This window comes from Bubalus kerabau, chromosome 13 (genome assembly GCF_029407905.1).
Source record: "Bubalus kerabau isolate K-KA32 ecotype Philippines breed swamp buffalo chromosome 13, PCC_UOA_SB_1v2, whole genome shotgun sequence".
NCBI classification, from domain to species: domain Eukaryota; kingdom Metazoa; phylum Chordata; class Mammalia; order Artiodactyla; family Bovidae; genus Bubalus; species Bubalus kerabau.
In genome coordinates this window covers 72,103,601-72,131,444 of record NC_073636.1, presented here as the reverse complement: position 1 = coordinate 72,131,444, position 27,844 = coordinate 72,103,601, and the positions used below count along the sequence as shown (strand labels likewise).

At 45.2% G+C, this 27,844-nt stretch overlaps 1 protein-coding gene and 1 long non-coding RNA gene across 5 annotated transcripts in view; one reads left to right on the top strand and one right to left on the bottom strand.

Annotated features, from left to right (window-relative positions):
- PTPRT (protein tyrosine phosphatase receptor type T) overlaps positions 1–27,844 on the top strand; it is a 1,142,536-nt gene that overhangs the window by 261,432 nt on the left and 853,260 nt on the right. The window lies entirely within an intron of this gene.
- On the bottom strand, positions 22,416–24,729 carry LOC129625957 (uncharacterized). Of its 3 annotated transcripts, none has more exons than XR_008701672.1 (3): positions 23,805–24,729; positions 23,290–23,472; positions 22,416–23,087 (listed from the first exon to the last, which is right to left on the bottom strand). It is a non-coding gene; the product is annotated as an uncharacterized LOC129625957 (long non-coding RNA). The 3 variants fall into 3 exon arrangements; XR_008701673.1 differs by lacking the exon at positions 23,805–24,729 and adding an exon at positions 23,625–23,778; XR_008701671.1 differs by lacking the exon at positions 23,805–24,729 and having other exon boundaries at positions 23,290–23,778.

Below are 27,844 nucleotides of genomic sequence, written 5' to 3'. Positions count from 1 at the left end.
CCCAAGGTCAGGTGTCACATCTGTTGCTCCGTCTCTTATATGCCTAACACGTTGTAGATAGTCAATGGAGTAAGCAGTCTCCCTTCCCCTATTCACCTTTGTCTTTAATTTGTAGATCTATTCTGCCTTTATGAACTCATGTCAAACTTTTATCTTGCTTCCCTGGCTGTTCCAACTCATCCCTTTTCTCATTCTTCAAATACAAATCCTCTTTGCCTTGGTTGTGGCTGTGTAAATATACCTCATTTCTCCACTGGGCTTGCGATCTCTTTGACAGGGTCAAAGGTCACTGCCTGACCATTGTATATCCCCCATGTATCTATCTGGCATTATGCCTCAGGGGCTGGTCCGGTATAGCATACAGAGGTGCATTTTAGAGGTAGAGGAATCTAGACTCAAATTATGGCTCCACCATCTGTAGTTAGGTGATCTTGGACAAGGTACTTGAAAGACTTTCAGCCTCTATCCTCAGTGGTAGATCTCAATTAATAAGGATTGTCTCCTGGGAAGATTATATTTTTGGAATTAAATCAGGGAACTATATATAAAAGGTCCGGTACCATGTATGACATGCTGATGTACAGTAGACACTCAGTAAATGCTAGCATGTTCTTGTCCATTGCCCATCAAAGAGCAACAGAGAAGTGGTGTTGAGCGGGAGATAATGTGCTTTATCTTTATCTCTTTGTCTAACAAGCCCTTCCAGAATGGAAAAGAAAATGCTCAGCAAGTGTTTGTGTGCATGGATGGATAGAAAGAAGGTAAAGTGAATTCTCATCACTCTGTCACTCTCTATGACTTTCCCCTACATTTTTTTTCCAGAGCCCTTATTTCTACATGAAATGTTATTATTCATGAATGATATCATGGATCCATGTTTTTATTTATTAACCTTCTCTCTTCCTAAAGTGTAAGCCTTTCGAAAGCCAGAACCTTGTCTGATTCACCAGGCTAGCTCCAGCTCTTTGACAAGAACATAACTCATAATAGATAACAATTGAATATTTGCTGAGTGAATAAAAGTTGAATCAATGGATTGATGTCCATGTGATTCAGTGAACACTGTGTTAGCACCAGCTTTGGGTTAGTTACTGATATAGATGCTGAATACAGAGATGAACAAGGCAAACCTCGCTCGCAAGACGGAAGGGAGGACTTCCTTGGTGGTCCAGTGGTTAAAGCTCTGCCCTTCCAATGCAGAGGGTGTGGGTTCGATCCCTGGTAGGGGAACTAAGATCCCAAATGGTACATGGTGCAGCCAAAAATTAAATAAATAAAAAAAAGGAAGGGAGAAGAGAAAAGGGAAAAATAGGCAAGCTCCATTCCTCAGTCAAACGGAGAAGTTGTGTCCAGCTTTTCAAATTTCTGAGCTAGTGATGGTGGAAACACAGCTGAGTGGAAGGAGTAGGAATAAGTAACATCTGGAATGAAAGCTTTACGTCTTTGGAGTTACATTCTCCTTTGGAATTGGCTCCCCTCCCTCACCCTCCAGGAGCTTAGAAGGCTACCTCATCTGGCAGGAGAAATTGACATCCCATTGAAATTGATGAAATATTTAAGCATTTGTAATCTTAGTATGCTAAGCATTGCCATTTGGGAAAAACACACTTAATAAGAGACCCTGACCCATGTAAATGTGTGAGAGCTGGTTGGTGTGTCTCCTCTTTTCTACGGATTATACAGAAACCAGCGCCTGTTAAGGGGGCAAGTGAGTTGATAAAAGCATCTCTGGAGAACAAGTACTAAATGGCTTCTTTATTGCTCACCTCTCAAGGAACCTTCTGTTTAAACCGCCAGCAGTTAAGTGCAGGTTAGACCTGTGAAGTTATTATAAATGCCGTTCTTAAGCCTTAGAACTTTATTTTTTAATTGGTTTCTTTTCTTTTTTTCAAACCACTAATGCAATAGGAAGAATGAAATTTTGTAATTCCTTAAGACACAAGAACTATTGAGAGAAAGAGAACAAAGAGGCTATTGAAACACTATAGACTTTCCCTAAAACCCAAACCAGGCGGAACCCCTTACCTCCCTTCACTGCACAATGGAGCCCTCTCTAAGGAGCACGGGGGAGGGGACCCAGGCTGGAAATACCCAGCACAACATGTTATTGAATAAGAAATAGGCTGCTAGAAAGAGGAAGGAAGAGGCTATTCCTGACATGGAAAAATGCAGACAGCCAGAGATGTGGTGTCCTTACTGAACTCATTCTTTTTCAGAGCCCTTTTCTGCTCCTTCTCTCTTATGTGGCCAGGAATTTAAGGTCTAACCATTTTATGATTGAGGCTTAAAAATAAGTCAGTGAATGTTTTAAACAGCTTTTCTTAGAGGTCACTGTGATGAAGTGTTCCAGTTCCAGTTCAGTCGCTCAGTTGTGTCCGACTCTTTGCGACCCCATGAACCACAGCGCGCCAGGCCTCCCTGTCCATCACCAACTCCCAGAGTCTACCCAAACCCATGTCCGTTGAGTCGGTGATGCCATCCAACCATCTCATCCTCTGTCATCCCCTTCTCCTCCTGCCCTCAATCTTTCCCAGCATCAGGGTCTTTTCCAATGAGTCAGCTCTTCACATGAGGTGGCCAAAGCATTGGAGTTTCAGCTTCAACATGAGTCCTTCCAATGAACACCCAGGACTCATCTCCTTTAGGATGGACTGGTTGGATCTCCTTGCAGTCCAAGGGGCTCTCAAGAGTCTTCTCCAACACCACAGTTCAAAAGCATCAATTCTTTGGCACTCAGCTTTCTTTATAGTCCAACTCTCACAACCATACATGACCACTGGGAAAACCATAGCCTTGACTAGAGAGACCTTTGTTGGCAAAGTAATGTCTCTGCTTTTTAATATGCTGTCTAGGTTGGTCATAACTTTCCTTCCAAGGAGTAACCGTCTTTTAATTTCATGGCTGAAATCAACATCTGCAGTGATTTTGGAGCCCAGAAAAATAAAGTCAGCCACTGTTTCCCCATCTATTTGCCATGAAGTGATGGGACCAGATGCCATGATCTTAGTTTTCTGAATGTTGAGCTTTAAACCAACTTTTTCACTCTCCTCTTTGACTTTCATCAAGAGGCTCTTTAGTTCTTCTTCACTTTCTGCCATAAGGGTGGTGTCATCTGCATATCTGAGGTTATTGATATTTCTCCCGGCAATCTTGATTCCAGCTTGTGCTTCCTCCAGCCCAGCGTTTCTCATGATGTAGTGTAAAGAGTCATAAAGAACCAAGTTCAGATCCCAGCTGTGCAAAGGTAGGAAGGAGATTGGTGCTTCAGTGAGAAACTAATTGTTTAGACCCTCCATTCTAGAGGGCACCCCTTTGGGTTACCTGATTTTGACTTTGTGTAACTTCTTTTATCGATTGTAGGTACCTAATAGATATGTACATTCTCTCCCATCTGGAAGAGATTCCTGTGACCCATGCAACCTCCCTCAAATAATTTTACCTCCATTTGTATGTCTCTTGAATATTTCTTGCCTATGGATGTGGTTGTTCTTTGGGTTTTCTTAAGAATCAGTTATAATATCTTCCTAACCTTCATTAACAATAGAATAAAATATATCACTGATATAATAAAGTAATTCATCACATGTTCATTCTATATCTGTATGAGCATCATAATTTCACATTTTTGGATTATCTTTTAACACTAGTTTACTCCCATATTCTAAGTGGCTTAACTTCTGGGTCTTAATGTCTTTATGTAAAGAATTAGAATAATCATGCTGAGTAAAATAATCACAAATTTTACCAAGGGTTTTGCCATTCATCGTCCCATTTGCTACTGATAGCTGAATAATGTTTAGCAATTAATTTTTAGCTATTATGGATGGTGAATGGGATAATGTCTGTGAAAACTCTTTTATCAAGTGTGATTCATAAAGTATGATTCAGCTGTTAGCTAGTGTTATTATTATTAGCATCAAATGAAGATTTAAGGGTTGCTTTAAATTCTCTGAAAACTTGGGGTTCAGAAAGGAGAGGAAATTTTCCTGGTGGCCCTAGAAGCTGAACAGAAGCTAATGGAGAGGCACTGTAGGTTCAGATTTTGGTGAAGGCCTCCTACCACCAGCTGTATTGATGATGGCGGTGGGCTGCCTCTTGGGCTAGGAGGTTGCCATCGCTGACAGTGTGCAGACGGAGATTAGGTTCTCATGGTAACTTGCACTACAGACAGCCCCAGACTTGGACCCCTTCTGAGAAGCTTAGCGTGGTGAAGGCACGTATGGGGATAATAACCTCAGGTTACAGCCAGGGAACCTGAGAGCCATGGCCTCGAGATCCCTAGAGTTCTCGTGAGCCCTGTGCCTTCATTACATGTGGATAATACAGGAGCAGCACCTGGAATGGTGAGTGACACCCAAGATGTGTGTGCGCTGGATGCTGGCTTTCAGTAATCTGTCCGCGTTGATCATCTGTTACATCGTTTACCTGCACAGTAAGACACGGCATTTTTCTACAGCATTGTGATATAGAGAGACGACATGTACAGCTGCAATTTCCCACTGCACAGGTGTGGGCTACTGGCTGAGTCTGTGCCTTCCAAAGGGCCGAGCATTGGTAGGTACAAGGAGGAAACTGAGGCCAAGGGTACCAAGTGAAGCCCACTGAACCACCCAAGTCAAGCTGAACTCACTCTCAGGGTCTCTGACTCCCAGTCTGAAGGTCTCTCTTGTTTTCTGCCACATCCCAAATAGCTCCTGACCTTCACTTCTGCCTTGCTCTTCCCTTAACCTTCAATTTTGTTCTACAGCCAAAGCCTTGGAGTTGTTGCTGATAGCTTTTCTAACATACTCTCCATTTAACACATCAGAAATCTTTGGCTGCACCTCCAAATGTGTGTGTGTGTGTGCGTGTGTGTGTGTGTGTGTGTGTGTGTGTGTGTATGTATCCATCCAGAATCTCAACTCTGCCCTGGGTTAATCCTTCATCAGCTCTCATCTGGGTTAGAGCAGCAGCTTCCTAACCAATCTCCCTACTCTAACTAATCTCCCTCTTTCTGCCCTTGTCAACCTACTAAAATCTGTTTCCACCCATTATTCAGAGGAGACCTGTTAAGCTGTAAGATAGTTTATGTCACTCCTGTGTCCCAAACCCCCAGAAATTCCTTAGTTCAATGGAAAAGCCAAAGTTCTTACAAATGCCTCCAAGGCTTTCTGTGGTCTGCCCCTCACACCCTCTGTCTCATTCTAATTCTCATTCTCTTTTTCTTAGGTCACCCCATCCCCACTGGCTTATATTTCTGCCTCAGGACCTTTGCACCTGCAGCTTCTGTAATGTTCATCTGTCAGATAGCCAGGTGGCTCATTCCCCTGTCTCTTTGATGATTTTTCTCAAATGTCACCTTCTCCCAGGGGCCTTTCCTACCTGCTGTATATTTCCACCTGCACCCCTCATCCCTTCCCTGCTTCATTTTCTCCGTGGAAGTTAGCTCCATCCAACACGTTGCATGTCTTGTTTACTGTCTTTCTCTTTCCCTTATAGTATGAGCTGAGGACAGGGGTTTTTGCTTTGTTTACTTCTGCATCCTTTCACCTACATTCAGAACAGTGCTTTGTCCATAGTGGACATTCATTAAACATTTATTGAGAAATAAATGAATAAGCTTCCCAGGTACTGTTATGTGCCAGGTCTTAGATAAGAGGTCCTGGTGATGCTCTCCTGGGGTTTATTTGGAATTTCTGGGGTAGGCAGTTCATGACAGAGTTCCAGATCATTCCTGTCTCTCAGTATTTGTGCCCTTTGTAAGCCCTTCCCTTCAGTCATGGGCTAGACCTAGAGACTTGCTTCCAAAGAATAAAATATGTCAAACATCATGGGATGCCACTTCCTTGATTAGGTTACAAGAGACTAACTTTGGCGCTGTTTCTTGTCTGGTAATTTCTCTTGCCCATAAGAGTGAGCATGCCAGCTGGCATGTTGTGCGACGCTTTGTAGAGAGGCCCAGGAGGTAAGACCCAACCAGTGGGTCTTAAAGAATTGAGACCTCAGTCTAATAGCCCATAAGAGACTGAATCCTGCCAACCACCACCTGAATGGGCTTAAAAACAGGTCCTTTCTTGACCAAGCCTTCAGATGAGACCACAGCCCACACCAGCATCTTGATTGAAGCTTTATGAGATGCTGAGGACCCAGTTAAACTGTGCTTGGATTTCTGATCCATAGAAACTATGAGATAAGCCATGTGTATTACTTTATATTACTTTAAACTGCTAAACTCTGGGAGTAATTTGTTATGCAGCAGTAAATCACTGACACACTTCTGTTTTGACCCTGCCCATTGGAAGATATATATTTTTATTAGAGGGGTTGAATTCTCCTTCCTGTTTCTTTTTTTGGCTACACACGCGCACACACACACACACACACACACACAACACATACACACTTTAGCTTGAAACATTCTTGATGGTGATATTTGACACAATTTCAGGCCCAGCAAACAGCATTAGTGATGCCTTAATAAGACGGTGAATTCTCAATGCCTTCAGACACTGCTCAAGGCAGAGGCATGACTGATGCTTGTTGGATAATGCTGAGGTGTATCTTTGCCTGGAAAGCTGTGTGGTATTTATAGGAAACTGAAAGTTAGGCACAGGGGAGAAATGAGTTCCAGACTGTTGCACTTATTTTCAGATAGAATCATATTCTCTGAAAAATTGCATAGGATGTTGAGCTGATAGGGAATTTACCATGATTGTATGGCTCACTGGGCTCGTATTGTGGTGGAGAAAAATCATCTTGTCCGGTTGGGGAGGTGACAGTCACATCTCCTCAGCCGGCAGGTGATCGATGTCTGAGGACAGGCTGAAGACATGGCTGCCTCCTCCTTCTCGCTTGAAGCCACTGAGTGGCATTTTCAAGTAAACCAACAGAACAAAGGGTGCTTTGACAGAGTGGGGAGGCTCACCCCATGGGCAGCACAGGCTGGTAGGTCCCACCTGGAAACTTGGAGATAAGCACTTGGAGATTTAAAGAGGCACCTTGTCTGGCATTTGTAATGGCTGAAAACTTGGAGGAAAGTACGGTCTCATTTGGAAGAGTTCGGGGAGGTAAGCTTAGTCAGCCAGCCAGCCAGCCAGCAAACACCAACAGTGTACCTGTTTTGTGCTCAACACCATGCTTAGTGATGGGAAAATATACTTCAATAAGACTCAGTGCCTGCTTTCAAGGAGTTCATGGAATCATAGTGGACAGTAGATATGTAAACATGAAAATATTGCAGTATAGTGAAATGAGGGCTCAGGCTCCATGGGAGGCCAGAGAGAGAGGAGCAGCTGGTCCCATACATAGGAATGGGGAAGGAACAAATGAAGGTTTTTCTGAGCAGGCAAATAAACCCAGTTGGTAAGTGGCAGAATAAGGAACTAGGGAAACAGAGTGCATTCTAGATTGAGGGACCAGCCTGTGCAGAGACCCGTAGGCATGGGTTAGCTTGGCTAAGTTCGGGAACTGAAAAGTGCATCAAGGCAGACATGTACAAGGCAGGAGAGAGACCAGAAGGTTGGGTGAGGCCAGTCTGGGTTGGCCTGTGGGCTGGGCTTAAGCTTAGATTTTGTTCTGAGGGCAACAGGGAGCCCAGCTAGGGTCTCCAGAAGGGTAGTCTCATCAGATTTGGAGTTTGGAAGTGTTGCTCTGAGGTTGCATTTAGAGAAGAGGTTGAGAGAGCAGGGGGCAGATAGACCACTGAGTACAGAGATAAGGATATTTGTTTCTGTGCCACTCTGAACCACACTTATTATTTACAGTTCTTTATTTTCCTACTTGTGGATCAACCACAGCCATTTCTAAGTGGTGGTAGACACCTGTTCGGGAGGTAATTCAGGTTGAGGTAGTCATTTCAGAACTGACCTATGTGTTGAGGGCAGTCAGAAGATTTTCAAGTTCCTTCTCAAAGAACACATGAGGGCCCAGCTCAAGGGTGTGCTGGCAGTAGGTTGACCAGTTGTCCTGGTTTGCAGGATGCAGGACTTTGAGTGCTAAAATCAGGGATGTCCTGGATGAACCAGGATACCTCGGTCACCCGAGTCAGTGAGTTGCTGCTGTCCAGGCTGCCTGATATGGGAGATACAGTCCCTCCCCTTTTGCCCCAACCTCCCTTCTCAGCCAGACCTTCAGATCCTATTCTGTTCTAAATTTTCAAGCTTCTTTGTCTGCATTCCATTGTAGTCCCCTGGTTTCTTTGTCACAGGTGTGCACTGCCTACTTGTAAAGACCTCTGTCTTTACCTACAACCTCAGCTGCACTTTAGCCCTGAGGGCTTTGTCCTGACCAGGCCTGCACCCAACTGGGAGGTGTGGCTGCTTTATTGGAGCTCCCCTCATCCAAGGCCCTCCCCTGGGAGCCTGGATCTCCCCAGACTTACTTCTAGCCCTGGACCTGGCTTTTAGCCTCTGACTTCAGCCCCTCAATGTGAGTCCTGCCTTCCATCAGGCCAGGCTTCCCACAGGCCCTGTGGTCCCAGAGTCACCATCCTTATCTTTGCCTGTCTGTCCTGGGTTTCTAACCCCCTAAAAAGTTTGACTCAGTGGAACTTGTGCCCAAACCAGGCCTGTGTGTGGTGTCCGGGGGACCAGGAGGCTGCAGTGACCTCAGACAGTAGTTCCCAGGCTGTGAGAGCCAGGAGCTCTGCTGTTAGGGACAGTGTTGACAGGAGTTTGCAGTGCTGTGTGGCTAAGATGGAAAGCTCCGGACATGACTTTCACTCTGTGCGTTCCCAGGCCATGGCTCACGCGTCCCAGTGTTCTGTCTGCCCTCTGAATCCCACTGATGAATACTGGTCATCAGCTTTGTATGTGCTCACTCTCCAGTTAGAAGGGGAAAATACTCCACAGATATTTACCGAGTGCCTGTGCTGTGTGTTAGTTGCTCAGTCGCATCCGACTCTCTGGGACACCATGAACTGTAGCCCACCAGGCTCCTTTGTTCATGGAATTCTCCAGGCAGGAATACTGGAGTAGGTAGCCATTCCCTTCTCCAGAGGTTCTTTCTGACCTAGGGATTGAACCTGGACCTCCTGCATTGTGGGTGGATTCTTCACTGTGTGAGTCACCATGGAAGCCCTGTGTGGTCAGCTAATCCCCACGCACGGCAGAGGTTTCCTCACAGCAACGTGTGTCGATGCTGCTGCTTGCTCCTGCCTCCCCTGACTCACCTCCAGAGGCCCTTGCAGGAGGGTCCCCATCATTCTGTGCACAAGAGTCTCCAAGAGCTCTCTCCTCCAGTATGGGTTCCACTTCTGAGGCACCTTGAAGACCCCTCAGCTTTCAGGAAACAGTGGCTCCTACTCTTTGGAGTCTGCTTGTCTTAGTCCGCTTTGTGTGCCTTCTGAAGACTGGAAATTCAGATCAAGTTTGGGCAGGGCTGGTTTCTGGGGAGGACTCTCTTGATGATTTGCAGATGGAAGCCTTCTTACTGTGTCCTCACGTGGGGCCAGGAAACAGGGAAGTGTTTCCCTGGTGTCCTTTCTTAAAAGAATACTAATCCTGTTGGATCAGGCCCCATCCTTATGACCCCACTCAGCCTTCATTACCTCCTAAAAGCTCTTTCTCCAAATACAGTAACATTGGGCTTATTGCTTCAGTATATCAATTTGGATGTTGGGGCACAGTTCAGTCCATAGTGCTGCTCTTTCCCATGTCTGGCTCCTTACTTCCACTCCTGGTTGGAGGGCTTGGCACTCTGAGTGGGGCACTACCAGGGTTGTTGATGGTGGTCATGGTTATGGTGGATGGGGCTGAGGGAGGGTGGACTGGTCCAAACAGCATTAAGATGAATAGAATTTTTAAAAGTTATATTCTGTTGGTATCTAGATATCATGCACAAGCATTATCCTAACCTCAGTTCATTTATCTGGCAGCTATTTCATGCCACTGACTGGAAGGTACATTTTGTAGCTATGGTGCAAGCTTTGTTTCATATACAGAAGGCCAGTCCTGGGAATTGTCTATGGGGCAGTTACATAGGACGTCATTAGTTCCCATCACATTGTTGGGGCTCTTGGGGGAGTTTTGTCAAATGAATGATATGAGGCCAAAGGGCCAGGGTCACGTGGCAGGAGAAGCAGATCCCTGGTAGATGGCAGACTTCTGGTTCCTTGCAGGAAGACTTCATAAAATGAAGAAAGAATTTGGCTCCTGTCTGCTGGAATGTGGACCTGGAATAGTAGTGATTGGCGCCCCCTTGGCTGATAATAATGTTGGCCCCAGGAGAAATCTGTGAAGGCACCTGGGTGGCTTTCCATTGCGCTGATGCTGAAGCCTGGTGTGTGTGGTAGTGGCTGTTCCCAAGGTCAGCTCATCTTTCTCCCCATCAACAAGCATCACCAGGCCTTTGTCCTGATTTGTCAGAAACAAGTAGAGGAAGATGATGCTTAAACTTGCCCCAAGTGACTGCTTCCTTGAACGGGTACCAAGCATGCTGATGGCTGCAGCCTAGAGCCAGGCTCCCTAATTCAGGAACCATTTGCAGTCAGATCAGGCACCGATGGGACACAGAACTGGCTGTCATGAGTTAAAAGGACCATTCCAATACCCATTTACTAATCAATAGTGGAGGAGAAATTTCAAGTGCTTAACAAATTGTTTGCTAACACATTGCCATGGCAACTGCTAATCTTGGCGAGTCCATTCAGGAATAGGTTTCTTGAGGCATTTTCTCTGACATATGCTTGCTAGGGTTGAGAACTCTTGTATTCCCAGAAACATCAGGCCAGGTATTATCTGGTAGAATAGATTTAAGGGGAAAAGAACATGGCCGTCACTTGGCTCTGAGGGTTGTGAGAGGAAGGAGAGATTTGCTCAAATCAGGATTTGGACTGTGTGAAGTCCAAGCACCAACCGTCTCTCCTCATCCCTCTATTCTCCTTTATTAGTTTTAAAATATTTTATTGGAAAAAAAATTTGTATGTTTTTTGTAATGCATATTTTCTGTAGAAAATGTACAAAAGAAATGAAAAGCACACAAGAAAATAAAACCATTCATAAGAAGAGAGGTGATTAATGTTCTATTTGGCACACTTTCTTCATATCTTTTTTTTTAATCCTCAGGCTTATGCATTTGTATATTTTAAAGTTGAAGTAATTATGTATGTGACAGTTTATTTCACATCCTGCTTTATTACTTAATATTTTATCATATGTTCACCCCCAACTTTGGATTATTTGGAACTTGAAATTTGTGATTACAGCATGCCCTTCAACTGCTTGAGTCAACCACGTGTATTCAGCTAGTATCCTGATTTTGAGCACTTCTGAATTCCTTTACAGTTGTATGAGTAACCCTTTCCTGAATGCCCTTGCCTGCAAGTCATAAAATACTTTCCTAGGAGAGAACTACTCGATCTAGCCTGTGTCCCAAACTTCTTTCCAGGAATGTAGCAACTTAGATGTCCTGTGGCAATAACTTTTCCACTGCCACCTTGCCGAATCGGTGGGCAGGAAAGAACACGGTGAGGTATTCCATTTTGTTATTTTAGCGTTTCCAGCTTAGAGTTACCTAAAATCACTGATGGCAAAGGTGTTAGATATGAAAAGAATAAAAAGATAGGAGAAGGTGAGTCCTTGGAGAGGAAATATCTTTTTGTTGCACGTTGAGGCAAACGAAGAGAGGCTTTTGTGTTGAGTGGCAGTACCTGGCCTGGAATGGTTGTGGGAGAGGGGATGTTTCTCACCTGGAGAAGAGAAGGTGGTAGGGGTGGATAGAGGCCCTGGCACCTGGCACGCAGGAGTTAATGCCACAACAGAGACCTTGAAGCCATTCTCACACACCGTCTCTTAGCTGGCTGAAGGCCATCACTCTGACACCTGCTGCCTGCCCTGCTGACCTCTTCTTGGCCCCCTGGGGCAGCTGTGCCCACATTCCCGCCCTACCCACCAGACACATCACGGCAGGACATCCCCACAGTCCTGCTGTCAGCCCTCCACCTTGTCACTTTCACAGGACACACGCCAGATGCACAGGTCCTAAGGCACGAGAACAGGCGCAGCCCAGAGGTTCCCACCTGCTGCTGCTCGATCCCTGACTGTCTCATCCACCCCACAGCTCACAGCCGCAGGTGCCAGGGCTCCCCAGGCAGCTGCAGTCACCACGTCCTGTCTGCACTGTGTCCTCCCTTCCCCTCCTGCTGCCCCTTCTCTGGGCATCTCTGAGGGCTGCCTAGCCGGGAGCAGCTGTTGATTCAGATTTTCATCAGGACTTTGATAATTAAAACTTGAAGCTCTTCAGACATTTGCGTTCCATTACATTGAAGGAGCAGCTGTTTAAATTTGGGGCAGGGAACCAGAGCCTTGTGCGATGGGCTTGGGTTTAGATTAATCAAGTCTATAGATTCACTCCCCTTCTCATCATCCAGATAGAGGCTTTGGGAAAGTACACCCCTGCCCCCGTTTTATGAACAACCACCATGTTCCAGGCAGTGTGCTGTGCAGCTCATGGCTAACAGCAGGCTGCTTTGGAGGCAGATTGTGTGAGCTCAGATCTTAACTCTGCCCTTTGTTGGCTGTGTGACCTTGAGCAGGTTACTTACCATCTCTGTCAAATGAGAGAACTCTAGTGATGGCTGGAGGACAGAGAAATGTGCAGAGGACTGAGCGCAGTATAAATGCCTGATTAGTGTTTTAAGCTGTTAGATGCCTATTGGAATTTTAGTTAATGCCCCTTACAGCTCAGTTCACCATATCGTACCGGTTTACAGACGAGGAAACAGAACTCCATGGGGATGAAGTCATGGATAGGAGGCAGCGACTGGGGCGTGGCTTTGGGCCTTGGTTTGTGAGACCACAGGTACGGGTCCATCATGCTGCAAACCTGGCTCCTCGCCCTCTCCTCCCCTACCATCTTGATGCCTCGTTTCCTTTGTTCCACTTATGAGGTAGTGGCTTCAGCTCTGGGACTTGCCAAACCCTTCACCCAGTTCCTGGGGGCAAGAAGGAATGGAGGAGTGGTGTTTCTTCTTCCTGCCCTCTTCTTGTAGACCTTCAACCATTTCAAGGGTGTTGTGAAAACACGACCTTCACATCATAACCCATGTTGTTTTAGCTTCCAGGGCTGCTGGGACCTTAAGTATGCATGCACACACACACACACACACACACACACACACACGTGTGCATGCACCAGCAGGAAAACCTCCCTTCCCTGGTATTAAACAGTCTCTGGATGGCCCAGAGCAGGAGTTGAGATAACCCCACCAGAGTGGTGGTTCCATCAGTAATAATAGAGGTGGTGTTGGCAGCAACTGCTGTCCTTTCCCTGGGACACAATATAAGACCGGCTGCCACCCTGCTGGGGTTTGACATATATTATTTAATTGCATTCCCACAACAATCCTCCAGGTAAGTATGATTTCCTCTGTGTTGAAGAAGAAATGAGACATGTGGAGATGCAGAGACAGGCCCCTGGACACACTGGGAAGAAGTGTGAGGCTGTGTCCACCCAGAAGGCATGCTTGTCATACAGGTTCTGACATGTGGGGAATTCTTTCCTTGGGGATGTCCTCCCATTGGGGTGCACAGCCTGGCCCAAGATTCCCTGGGAAGTGCGTCCAGTGGGAGATTTTTGTTCCCCTCAAAACAGGTGTTTTTCTTGATCCCTTCTTTGAGGCTATAAGTTCCTCAAAGGCACCAGGTTCAGGGGAATGAAGTACAGGAAGAGCTGTTTTGAAAAATATTTGTTCTTTGCTCCCTGAACTTAAAGGTTAGTAGAGAGGAGCCCAGAGTGGGGTCCAGGCTAACACTGCTCATCGCTAGGGTCTGTGACCTGGGGAAGAGCCTTGCCAGGGGGTCCAAGGGAGGACCAGTTCCAGGAAGTGGGGAGAGGAGGTGTGGGGAGGGACCCAGGGGAGGGTAAGTCATGTGGGTTCATCAGCTCAGGCTTGGTGAGAGAGGGGGAGCAGACTAGAGATGGTCCCTCGGACAGGTACAAAAGTCACATCATGGAGACAACAGGGTCTGAAGGAGGTGTGTGGCCTGCTGGAGGTCAGGTTCACAGGCTAGCCCCGTCTGCTGATGCAGTCAAGGGAGTCAGCAGGCAACACCTAGCCAGACTTTCTGTCCCCTGCCCACCATGAATTACCACGAACCGAGATAGCCGATCTGAAAGCTGTAGCTGGTGGAGTCTAGTTCCCCCTTAGAGGAGGCTTCTGGAAGAGTATTGGAGTCAAGTAATTGAAAGCTTTGGGACAACAGGTTGTCTGATGTTTGGAATCTATAAAGAGGCTATAGAAATTACAAGTACCTGGTACTCACATGCAATTGACAACCACTCATTGGAGTTTGGAAAAACTGAGAATTAAGCCTTCCCTTCCTCAGCTGCTCTGTCCTCCCTAAAGTGGGGTCCCTAGATCAAAGGCAGCAGCATCATCTGGGAACTTGAAAGAAATTCTAGTTACCAAGCTCCACCCCCAAACCCCCAACCAATTTTACCTTAAAGATACAAATAAGAGAATTTTAATCCTTTTGTATGTGAGGAAGTTAATTGTGTAATGAAGAATGCAATTTGCTACATGGAAATATAAATGACAAATACAAGGATTGTGAACTACTGAAATTTGCCAGCCTGTTTGGAGTAAGAGCATGTGTTTTTAAGCCTTTTTTCCTCCTCATGAATCAAGGAAAAACTTCTTGTAAGCGAACAGGGAGAAAAGGTAATATGAGAGGATTTTTCAGTGGGATGATTAAATTGTCTCATGGAAATTTTAATGTTATGTATCAATTTTAATATATGAAGCAAAATTTTCTGTCCAGAATTAAAGTGAAGCTTGTTTAAAGAGGCAACACAAGAATATTTCCCTTAGGTATAGGCTCCATTCACTTGGGATAATATCACAGAAAACTATTATCTTTTCATTTAGTGATTTTTCACCCCATAGATAAGCATTCCCTGGTGGCTCAGTTGTTAAAGAGTCTGCCTGCAATGTGGGGGAACTGGGTTCGATCCCTGGGTTGGGAAGATCCCCTGGAGGAGGGCATGGCAACCCACTCCAGTATTCTTGCCTGGAGAATCCCCGTGGACAGAGGAGCCTGGCGGGCTACAGTCCATGGGGTTGCAAAGAATCAGACATGACTGAGTGACTAAGCACACAAGCACCCCCAAACTGACTGAATCAGAAACCAAAGCCTGCTGTGATTTTCCAGGTAATTCTAATTTACCTTCCAATCTGAAACCTTAGGACAGTGACAACCAGATTATGGCACGTGATGGTTTGTGAAGTTTTAGGTAATGTGTGGAATGGGCGTTGGAGAGCACTGAATTACACAGAGCAAGCTATTCATTTCTTATACTATCCCTCCTCTGCAAGGAGAACATCTCAGTTTAGGGGTATCAGTAACAGCCTGACCTAGTAACACTTACTAGTGCCCATTTTTATCTAGAAGAAAGCATCTTTCAGAATGGAAAACCTAGGTGAGTAACAGTATCCAACCAACATTTACTTACTATTTTAGGGTTTCTATTAATTTTGCTTTTAGCCTCATGATATGTTTATGGTCAATGAGAATGGGTTTCTATTTTTGGTACTGATACAGAGTTTCTTTTTAAAGTAAGTTAAGAAAAAGTGAGTCATTAAAAAGCATTAGCTAAATATTAGTACAGGTGTACTAGCGTCTGTTGGAGTTGGTGCTGGAGGCGTGGAAGTGTTTAGGAGGCTTTCTTAGACGTCAGCGCTGCTGCAGAGACTCGGCTTATGGACCTGGCATGGATTTATCAACGGGCTTATGGATTCTCATTTTTTGGATTTTCTTCATTGTGGAGGGTGTTTTTCTCTGCTGAGAGGCACCACAATATGGCCACAGTGATTCCCAAATTATGGCCAAGGAACCACCTGCATTGGATTCCCCTGGGAGGCTTTGGTTTCACTCTTGAACTATTGAATGAGAATTCTGGAGCACAGGCTAGGAATCTGCATTGAACAAGCTCCCAGGAGATTCATGTGGCCAATAAAGTTTGAGAATCACCGGTGAGGTGGAAAGAGCACAGATTTGTGAATTCAACAACCCGTGTCCGTATCTTCACTCGGCCTGGCAACTCACCTAACCTCTTAAAACCCCATTTCCTTATCTGTAAAGCGAGGTGAGCAGCAATTGTTTTTCAGGATTGGGGTGAGGCTCAAGCAATTACCAGCTGTGATGTTCTTTGCCCGCATTAGCTATTTTCTGTGAGCTCAATTTTCTTCATCTTGGGGATGTAATTCAAAGCTATTTCATTTATGCTTAAGCTATTCTGGCAAAGATGTTGAGATGTTTGTATGGGGTTTAGGACAAGTTTGGTTCTTCTTGCTAGGTTTGCTCCTGTAGGTATGCTTTTGGGCATCAAAAAAAAATTTTTTTTTCCCCAAAATGTGGCTTCAGATGCTAGCGAACACTGCATACCCTGTGTATCAGACCACGGCTGTTGCTTTTACCAGAATAGAAGGCTGTTTTACATGCAAATACCATGGCCTTCCTTTGCTAGTTGTGTGCTGTTTCAACCCCAGGGGTCTCCCAGGGCTTTGCAGCATAGGTTTTCATTGAAAAAAAAAAAAAAAAAATTGAAGGGTTAAAAGGAAGATTTAAAGTGGTGTTAATGAGAATTCTTTTGTGGATTCAAAGCCTGAATCTGGATGCACCATCCAGCTTGAGATGGATGGGCGTTGCAGCTCTGGGCTCTGCCGACCCAAGGCAGCCCTGGGTGTCCCTCAGCCTGAGAAGTGTCCTCCAGTCCAGCAGTGCGCACTGGACCAGGGAATGGTGCCAGGGTTGCTGGCTCTTTCAGGACCTCCTTGTGTGACCTTGTTAAATCATCTGCCCTCTCCAGGCTTCAGTTTTCTCAAAAGCAAAATGGGGATAATAAGAACTTGCCTCCTGGGACTGTTAGAAGATAGACTGAGAAGAGATTTGTGAAAAGCGTGTTGTCACCTAGACGGTGATGTGTGGACCTTGTCTGCCCATCTGTCACCTGAGAAGTTACGTGCAGACATTTTCTGTCTGTCAGGAGGCCTTCATTCGGTATTAATCTCCATGGTCTCGCACATTTAGGGACTTTGGATGTCATTTGGTTTAGAGATGGCAAATTCATGGACCATAAGCTCTGCTCATTGCATGGGCATGAATTCTTCTGAGTACATCGTGTTCTTTAAAAATTGCTTCCAGATTCCTTTAGATAGGTGCTGTGTTCTTTGGTTTGCTGAAGTATTCCTGCCTTTCTCTGTTACTTGATCGGTAACTTTGTGCATTTATGTTTCCTGTGGACCCAGAAATCCCTGGAAGTGACCTTCTAAAGTTTTGATGTCAGGTATAGTCCCCAGGTGTAGGGGCTGTTACAGGTTTGACTGGTTCTCCTGAAGTCATGGTTTGGCATCAAAATAGCCATGAGTGAGGTGTAGGGAATCACAGGGTGGGATACCACCCCAGCAGTGGGTGGGTGGGTGGGTGGTCAGAGAGGGCTGTCCTGGGGAAGCCTGGATACTTGAAGGACATCTCCAAGGGTGGGAAGACAGTGGGGGAAGGGTGGCCTAGGCTTGACTTGTCTACAAAGACAATGACACAAAGGCATTAAATGCCACTGTGAGTTTGGGTGACCCTCGGGTAAGGGGGCGCTGAGGTGAGGATTGTGAGACGGGTGGTGACAGGGAAGGAACTCTCTTTTTCAGGGATGTCATGATGTTTTAGTCAGTGGCTCTGCAGGAAAATGGAACTCTACTCAAAGGTGTGTAACTGGAGAAAATTCCATGAAGCAACTCCTGGCGGTGTAGACATGACAAAGGGGATCCATGAGAGGTGATGAGACACCAGGGGAGGCTCTGAGGAACAGGTCTGGGGGGCGGGTACTAACTTTAAACATGTGGGCTTGACGTATCTGTTGGTCACCCATGTGTGTCAGGCAGTTACACACAAGTCTCAGAGTCCCGGGAACAGGTCTAGAGTAGAGATGTAAAACCGGGAGTAGTCAGTGTGTGGATGGTATTTCAAGTCATGGGCCTGGATTGAGATCCTCAAGGAAACAGGGAAAAGAGAAGAAACTCAAGGACTGACCCTGAGTGCTGCAACATCTAGAGATCTGGAAGAGGGACAGAGTCTGGCCTGGAGGCTGAGAAAAGTGAGGTGGGGAGGGCAAGCGAGAAGAGTGTCTAGAATTTGGAGAGAAGTCAAGGGAATATTCAACTGAGTAGGTACTGCTCACAGGGCCGGTTGATGAGGTTTGAGATTCAGCAGCCTTTGGATTCAGCAACATGGGGGTCATGGATAACCTTGGGGAATGTGGTTTCACTGTCCTGGGGACAGTAAGAGCCTCATTGGAGTGGGTACCAGATATAGGTACAATGCCATTAGATGGGATGCAGTAGCTAGACAGAACTCTTTCCAGTTTTGTCTTGTTCCTGGGGGAGCAAAGAGATAGTGAAGATGTGTGCCCTTTCATGCTTGTGATAGTTTTTTATTTTTAAATTTTTATTGATTTAATATCTTTCTGTGTAACATCTTTTTGTGATCTTTAACTCATGGATCCATAGATATATAGACAACATGCATATTGTTACATAAATCGGACTGTATTTTTTACATAACTTGAGTTAATGCAATATTACATAAGCTTCTTTCTATGGCAATACATTTGAATCTACTAAACAATTCCTTTTTATTGTTGTTTTGGTTTTTACTGAAAGAAAAAAAATACTAAAGAAATTTTGGGAAATGGAGAAGATGAAAATCATTCCCTAGACCCAGCTCCCTTGTACCAGCAATATTAGAATATATTTTAATTTTGAGCCCCCTTCCTTCACCATGGTTATATATTTTTTAACAACCAGTCCATTCTGAAGGAGATCAGCCCTGGGATTTCTTTGGAAGGAATGATGCTAAAGCTGAAACTCCAGTACTTTGGCCACCTCATGCGAAGAGTTGACTCATTGGAAAAGACTCTGATGCTGGGAGGGATTGAGGGCAGGAGGAGAAGGGGACGACAGAGGATGAGATGGCTGGATGGCATCACCGACTCGATGGACATGAGTCTGAGTGAACTCCGGGAGTTGGTGATGGACAGGGAGGGCTGGCGTGCTGCGATTCATGGGGTCGCAAAGAGTCAGACACAACTGAGTGACTGAACTGAACTGAACTGAATGTTAGTGCAGGATCATTTTGATACCTTGACTTTCTCACTTAACATTTCATCATGAGCATTTTCCCATGCTGTCTCTTTTTCCACTGTAACCTCGGTAGTTAAAATTTGCATGATCTCATTAGGACCTGTTCCCAACCTCCATATTTCCTGCGGAGTCGGAGACTAATGAAGGGGATGAACAAAATGCTGTAAATATTTTGTTGTTTTGCAAACACAAGCACTCTTAAATCCAGTTTAATGATTGCTCAGTTTAATTAAACACTCTTGGTAGAACTCATTACCCACTTCTCTGCACTGATTACCACCCTGATATGAAAGATTCAAATGCACCTCTCACATTTTCTTTTTTCTTTCTTTCTTTTCTTCTTCCACAAATAAGAGAGGAGAAATCTGAAGGGAAGAATCTGATTCTGCTTTGTATGAGCTTCTGACCCATACTGGTAAATCATTTTGTTTGGGATCAGGTTCTCTAATCTTTTCATGTGGGAGGATTATGAGTTTTTCCCCCTCCTCTTTTAAAAAAAATGCATTAAGATACAGTTTCCAGGCTATAAAATTTTTAGTGTACATCATAGTGAATTTACATCATAGTACATCAGGGAAAAGAACCTGATGCTGGGAAATATTGAAGGCAGGAGGAGAAGAGGGTGACAGAGATGGTTGGATGGCATCACTGACCCGATGGACATGAGTTTGAGTAAGCTCCGGGAGTTGGTGATGGACAGGGAAGCCTGGCGTGCTGCAGTCCATGGGGTTGCAAAGAATTGTACATGACTGAGCAACTGAACTGATAGTGAACTTTGGTCACTGTATACAATTATATAGCCACCATCCCATTGAGATACAGAGTCATTCCCTCACCTCAAGAAGCCCTCCTCCCTTGCCATCCCCCTCTTTGCCTCCTGACATGTGCCCCAACTCCTTGCCCCAGGAAACCACTTTTCTGTGTTTTGATACTATAGCTTTTCTGTTTCTACAGTTTTATCTAAAAGGAGTGATATGGTATAGTTATTCGCGCTTGACTTTCACTTAAGTCTCCTGTTTGTGAGTGTCATCCATCTCATTGAGTGTATTAATATTTCATGCTGAGTAGTCTTCCATGGCAAGGATCTACCACAATTTGTTAATCCATTCACTTACATTTTGTTCCCTGTCTCTGACTCAACTCACTCACTTTATTCATCCTTAAATTGCCAGTGACAGAGACAGCCCGAGAGCTTCTGTTCATGTTTTTGATCACCTGGGACATTTCTGAATGCTGAGTGCTCTGCCAGTACCTGTGCATGCTGCACTTCCGCTTCTGTGATGATCGTAAACTGGAACTCAGTGGACGGGAATCCTCAGTGAGGATTGGGTCTTGAAGTCAGCAGATAAATTGGGACTTGCATACTGTCAAGACTACCCTTGGAAAAATCCCTTCAGGCCCCCGTGATAAAGTGTGTTTGGTCGAGTAATTCTTACGCACGCTGGAGTTTAGGGTCCCTTGAACTAGGCTCAAGGACAGAACAAAAGGAAGTAACTATGCAGATGAGTGGGTGAGGAGGGCCTTCTGCATTTCATGGTGGAAATCCAAGATCTATCTGGTCTATTTCAGTAGTCAGTCTCTGTGATTTTAAATCAAATGCTTTTATTTATTCATCTTTTTGATGGGAGGAGGATTTAATGAGATCATATGGGTAAAAACAATTAGCCCAGGGATTGGCACGTAGTATGGACTGCAAAATGTTTCATGGATCTGAGTCTACTTCTTACCCGATTAGAATCACATATAAACCGTGTTGTTTTTTTTTTTAATTGGGGTATAGCCAATTAACAGTGCTGTGATAGCTTCAGCTGAATAGTGAAGGGACTCACCCTTGCGTGTACATGTATCCTTTCTCCCCCAAACTCCCCTCCCATCCGTGCTCCCACATAACATTGAACAGTTCCTTGTGCTATACAGTAGCTCCTTGTTGGTTACTCATTTTAAATATGGCAGTATGTACATGTCAATCCCCCATCTTTTCTTTTTAATGTGGACCATTTTTTAAAGTCTTCATTGAATTTGTTACAGTATTGTTTATGTTTTGGCCGTGAGGTATATAGGATCTTAGCTCTCTGACCAGGGATTGAACCCTCACTCCCTGCATTGGAAGGTTAAGTCTTAACCAGACTGGACCACAGGGAAGTCCCCAGCACCTGCTTTTCAAAACAGTTCAGAACTTGGCCCTCTGATCTTGGTCCTCTGTAGCTGCTGGTCTCTGCTGCAGCCCATAGACCAGCTATAACCCTCCTGCCTTTGAGCACTGTTCCCATAAACCCACTGTTGTATGTCTGTAGATCAACGTTCAGTCCTCAAAGGGATCTCAGATGGTGGGGCTCAGCCACCCTTGGCTATAGAGCTTTCCTGCAGCCCAATGCCCCCAGCAGTTGTGTTTCTAAAGACGTGCTGTTTGTTTTCTCAGCTGATAGGCCAAATCAGAGGGTGTGCCCTGATGTCTTTTTTGGGGGGACCCTAGCACTGAAGGGGCTGGAGAGATGATGGGTACCCCAGCAGCTTACAAAGGAGAACACTTCTCCAGAAGTGTTTGATTTAATACACAAGAGATGGATGCATCAGCTTTCACGTGCCTACTTCGTCTCCAGCATCATTCTTGAGTGCCTGAGAAGTCAGAGGTGCTGATGTCCCTTGCCTTGGGAAATCTGTTTTACTGTTTTGGGAGGAGCATGGTGGTGTGGTGTGAGCTGAGAGGGCCTCCCCTGCTGGTCAGGAGCAGGAAGAGGACAGAAGAGGGAGACGGGACAGAGTGGAGATTCTTGTTCACCGTTCCTCAGAAGTCCAACTGCTGGAGTTGTCAGACATCTGGAAATTTCCTCCTTGACCCCTCCTGAGTTCTTGTGCCTGGGCTCATAATAAAATTGACAGAAGACAGATTTCACATGAGAAGAACAAGTTTTAATTCATGCACCTGGAGGTCTCATAGAAACGGGACCTTCAAAGTGGCCACAGCAGGCAACTTTTATACTTGTAGACAAAGAAACAATGCATTTGGGAGGAACTGGCAGGACAAACAAATTTGGTGGTGGGTGCTCAATTAGTGAAGAATCAAAACAGAGTTTGGACTTGGGGTAGTAAGTTAAAGAAGTAAAAAGTTGAACACATATAATAACCATTTGTACAAAAAAAAAAAAAAGTGACAGTGTTTTTATATCCACTTCTAGGCCCAAGTTCTAGCTCTGTCTATAAGGGTGTCTTTCTACCTCCAGATGCCAGGGTTGGGTGGGTGTGGTGGGGGGAGAGGGAGTGAACCTTTCGCAGGAGAGATTTATTTCCTGCTTTCAGGGAGACAGAGGGAGCGTCAGGGTGTTCCTCTTACACTGGCCAACTCTTAAATAACTTTAATTCAAAATAACTGGAACTTCCCTGGTGGTCCAGTGGTTAAGGCTTCATTTACCAATGCAGAGGGTGGTTCAGGTTCAATCCCTGATGGGGCAGCTGAGATTCCATATGCCTCATGGTCAAAACAAAAACAAAAAACAAAACATAAAGACAGAAGCAACATTGTAACACATTCAATAATGACTTTAAAAATGGTTCATAAAAAAAAAAAATCTTAAAAACAACCATTATGCTATTGCAGTACATTTTGGGGCAGCCAACCCAGGATTCCAGCAGAGCACATGCAGGCAGACCGAGAAGCAAGTGCCAGTTCCTTTCATCTGAGCGGGTTTTCTAACCCCTTGTTGCCACATGCCTGGTAAACTGTGTTTAAGCCTCAAGCGGGAGTTAGGTTTCACCTTCCATCCTTCCGAAAACAATGTCAAAGAAACAACTGCAAGTTGGACAGGAGCGAGGAGCTTGTCAAGAGGAACGTTTGCAGTTCGTGGAGAAGGGCTTTTGTGAGGGGGCGAACAGGTTGTGATGGGTGGGTGAGCCGGTGGCCTGATCTGTCACGGGAGCCGGAAGTGTTTTTAGGGTTTTTGTTTGTTTGTTTTGCCATCAACCGATCCTCAGAAGGGCCCTACGGGGATGAAAGAGGTGAGTTAGTGCGTGTTTTGTCCGTGTTGGTCAGGGGAGATAAATAATTTCAGAAATAATAGAGGAGATCTATGTGGCTTTGTCATAGGTGTACGGAGGGGACATCTCAAGTCTTAGCCACGTAGAGAAGGGGTGGGTCTTTTGTACTAAGCAGATTCCCGACCACAGAAAGGTAGATTTCTTACCCCTCACTGCTCTCCAGGAACGCAGGGCCCAGGTGAACCTCAGCATCGTCACCCGTGCTCTGTCGCGACTCACCGCTCACCCTGTCACATGAATGGGCAGCACTGGCTTAATTCTCACTGCTGGTCCTTGGGAAAGAGAAGGATGGTGCTGCACCCTGCCCAGGTGGGCTTACTGCACCTGAACTGGGAGGAGGAATGAAGTGGGAGACCAAAGCAGGGTGGAGGACTTGACACCTGAGCTCAGGTAGGCAGGGGCTGTAGACACAAAGAGATGCTACCCCTGAGACACGTGACGGCCCGGTAGTGAAATGTAGCCCAAGGAATGGCCGGCTTACCAATCAGATGGGTAGTTCCCTCCACTCCGGGAGGATGAAAGAAGAGAGAGAACCATTCCCACTCACCACGCCCAACCACACCCACCCACCCCAACCAGCTTCAAACGTCAGGCTTGTTCTTTATTAGCTAGATGGCTTCCAGAGGCAGTTTCCTTATCCATAAAGTGGGGAGAGTGGTACCTGCCTCCCCTGGCAAAGCTCCCAAGCATATGAGAGTTCTCCTCCATTTGCGATTGATGGGCAGGTAGGAAGCAATGCGATTCCACTGGCTAATTGTTTAACTTTTCGGAGATTTTCCTTTGGTTACAAGTCGCTCCTAGTGAGGGAAATGGCTTTTAAAAGCAACAGCAATTTATCTGTCTCCTGCAGTAAAGCTGTAGACGTCGTATTGGGAGGGGTCCTCTTCAGGCAGCTGCCTCCTGCTAAAACATCATGGTAGCCAAGTGACACAGCATTCGGCACTGCCCGCAACAGAGCGCGTGGGCCAATCTGGACCCCCACCGTGAGGATGCACCCACATCCTGGGGGCAGCCAGGCCTGTGTAGGAACCTGGAAGTGGGAGGTGAAACAGCTAATGCAGAAGGCAGCTTGCAGAGGGTCCTCAAGTGAGTGCCGAGATCTGCTGTCAGGGAAGAGACCCACAGCCCTTACATGTAGCTGGGCCAGGCCTGAGTCCTGCAGGGGGAGGTGGGGGTTCTTAGCCCTGCCATAAACTTTTTAATAGAAGCTCAGATTTTGAAGCACATTGAACATTGCGGTTGAACTCCCAGGGAGGCCCTAAAATGGCAAAGGCTGTCATCCTGGGAGTGATTTTCTCTGGGCTCTGACCGTAAGACATTAGCAAAATCATCAGCATAGCCATTTCCCTTCGATGGGCCACAGTTTGGGCTGCCTCTGTCCTTAATTGCTTCTCTCTTTTCCTCCCTATCTCTTGACTTATTAAGTCATTGGATAGCACACTCGTGAAGCAGGCCATTTAGGGAGGGCTCAGGGCTTGTATGATTGGAGTTGGAGAGGGGGACCCTAAGGCTATGTTTCCGAAGCCCCAGTAGCACGCACATTCGGCCTATGTGCTTGTGGTTTTAAGTGTATGTTTTTTAAGACCTCAAACGTGTACCACAGAATAATGTAATGAACTCTCATCACCGGCTTCAGTAAGTATCACCTGTGGCCATTTTTAATTTACACTTGTATCCGCATACCCCTTATGTGGTATTAATATATTTTTCCCATTATTGCCCAAATTTCCTTATACTGCCCCTTTGTGGACACACCCTTCCCTCACCCTCCACTCCTAGTAACGGCTGATCTGTTTGCACTTCTGTAGTTTTGACTGTTGGGGAGAAAGATAAATCCTCTGCACTTGTGGGTTCTTCTGGCTGGCCTAAGACATAAATTGACACGAGACAGATTAATCAGGGAAATCAAACAGAAGTTTAGTAACATATATACAAGGGGAGACTCAGGAAAACTGAGTAACTCACTGAAATGTCTGAAGCCATCACCTTAGATACTGTCCTCAGCCAAAGACAAAGCGGTGTTGGGGGAGTGATTTGAGTGAAAGGGCAGGAAGGTCGTTTACCTGGAGGTGGAAAAGCAAAAGTTTGGTAGACAAAGGCTTGCTGGCCCTGCAGCATTGATGGGACATGGAATGGACTCTGATCCTCTAGGCCCTGCCAGCTTTCCCCCACTGAACCTGGCCAGATCCTTCCAGACATCTCTGGTGATAGGCCTGTTCTAGAAGTAGGCTCTTTATCTAAACATTATAAGTAGTTAGTTCAGTTCAGTTCAGTTGCTCAGTCGTGTCTGACTCTGCGACCCCATGAACCGCAGCACGCCAGGCCTCCCTGTCCATCACCAACTCCCAGAATCCACCAAACCTATGCCCATTGTGTCGGTGATGCCATCCAACCATCTCATCCTCCGTCGTCCCCTTCTCCTCCTGCCCTCAATCTTTCCCAGCATCAGGGTCTTTTCAAATGAGTCAGTTCTCTGCATCAGGTGGCCAAAGTATTAAGGGGGAAGTAAAAAGACTTCCTGAGTCTTTTTTAAAAAGTAATTTTCTTTCTTTATGTCTGAATTTTCATTGCTGTGTGGGCTTTTCTCTAGTGGTGGTGAATGGGTTTCTCATTTCAGTGGCTTCTCTTATTCAGAAGCGTGAGCTCTGGGGCACGTGGGCTTCATTAGTTGCCGCACATGGGCTCAATAATTGTGGCTCTCGGGCTCGAGAGCACAGCCTCAATAGTTGTGGCCCACGGGCTTAGTTGCTCTGTGTTTCATGGGATATTCCTGGATCAGGGATCAAACATATGTCTCCTGCGTGCGCAGGAAGATTTTTACTACTGAGCCACCAGGAAAGCGCCAGAGTCTTTTTAATTTCTTTTTTTATCTATTTTTACTGAAGTATAGTTGATTTATGTATACTATATATATTGCATGTATATTCTTTTTCAAAGTTTTCCATTATGGTTTGTTACAGGATGTTGTAGTCCCACAAGTCTTCATTTTATTAAAAATAATCAGCCTAACAGTCCTCATGCCAAAGAGACATATGTTGGGGTGGCAGGTTTTGCACCCGTACATGACTTTTCTAGAATGTCGGATAAATGGAAACATGCATTATGTAGCTTTGTGAATCTAGCTTCTTTCAATTAACATAACGCATCCGATACTTGCCCATGTTGTTGTGTGAATCATTAGTTTGTTCCTTTTCATTGCTGAGTGGTATTCCACAATTGCCTTTTGAACTGGATTCTAAGGGTCCCAGGATCCATGGAGACTGGTGGTATTGTCCTTTTATGGTTGATTCATGCAAATATGTGCAACAGGCTAGGCTTCAGAGGAAGAAGGGGTTTTAAGCACAGGTAACAAATCATCCTGCCTTCCTTAAAATGAATTGATGTGACAGAAGATTGTACCAGGCTGGGAGCAGGAAAAGGTAACCCTCCTTTTACCTCATACTCAGAGTGATTCCTAGGAGATACAATGATGTGATTAGATTGCAGAGGTTCACCTAGGGTGGATTCACAAATCTGTTTTCTGAAAAAGTAGCAGCAATCCTGGTTGTGAAATTTGTCAAGGGAATATATAGGGTAGTGTCACAAATGAAGATGGATGCAACCATCAAAATGAAACAACAAAATGAAAGCTCTCGAATTCACTTCAATAGAGTTTTAAAGGAATAATGTAGCACTAATGCAACAGGATTTATCCTAGAAATACTGGGAAAATTCAGTATCAGGAAATGCAGTGATATATGTCACACTGATACATCACCATAGAATGATTAGTCCAGGAGTCTCAAAAAGGCTTTTGAGAAAAATATAACACCCATTTTGGTTGAACAAGAAACTCAATACACTAAATGCTTTGGTCAACTAGAAACTGAGAGATGAGTACTTTCAATGCAAAAATTAAAAAAAACAACAGCAACAAAAAAGCCCAAAGCTTTTCTAAACCTAAAGCTTATGTCATCATTTGCTATGAAAAATTAGAAACATTGACATTAGAGCCAAAATTAATGCCAAATTGTCTGATGCTGCCATCATTCAAGATGAAAAAGGCTGTTATGGATTGAATTGTCTCCAGAAGACTATAGGTCAAAGTCCTAACCCTCAGGACCTCAGAATGTTACCTTTTGGAAATAGGATCTTTGAAGAAATAACCATGAGAAGATGAGGTTATTAGGATAGGCCCTAATCCATTATGACTGGTGTCCTTATAAAACAGGGAAATTATGATCGAGACAGGCCTGCACAGAGAGAAGACTGTGTGAAGAGATAACAGTGAGGGCACCATGTGAAGATGGAGGCAGATATTGGAGTAATGCCATGCCTTGTAAGCTATGGAAAACCAGAGGTTTCTGGCAAACCACCAGAAGTTGGACAGAGATGGGACAGATTCTTCCTAAACTGTCAGAAGGAAGGGACCCTGCCAAAACATTCATTTTTGACTTCCAGACTCCAGAACTGTGAGATGATACATTTCTGTTGTTTAAGTCACTCACCATGTGATACTTTGTTATCTCAGCGCCAGGCAACAGTGGTGAGCCTTTATTGAGTGCTCATTGTTCTGAGCACTTTATATCCATGACCTCATTGTAATTTCCTCCACAGTTCTTTGAGGGAGAAATGATTATTGATGTTATGTTGATGAAGAAACTAAGTCACAGAGACATTAGCAAACTTTCCCAAAGCCATGTATTAAGAGATGGTAAGAGA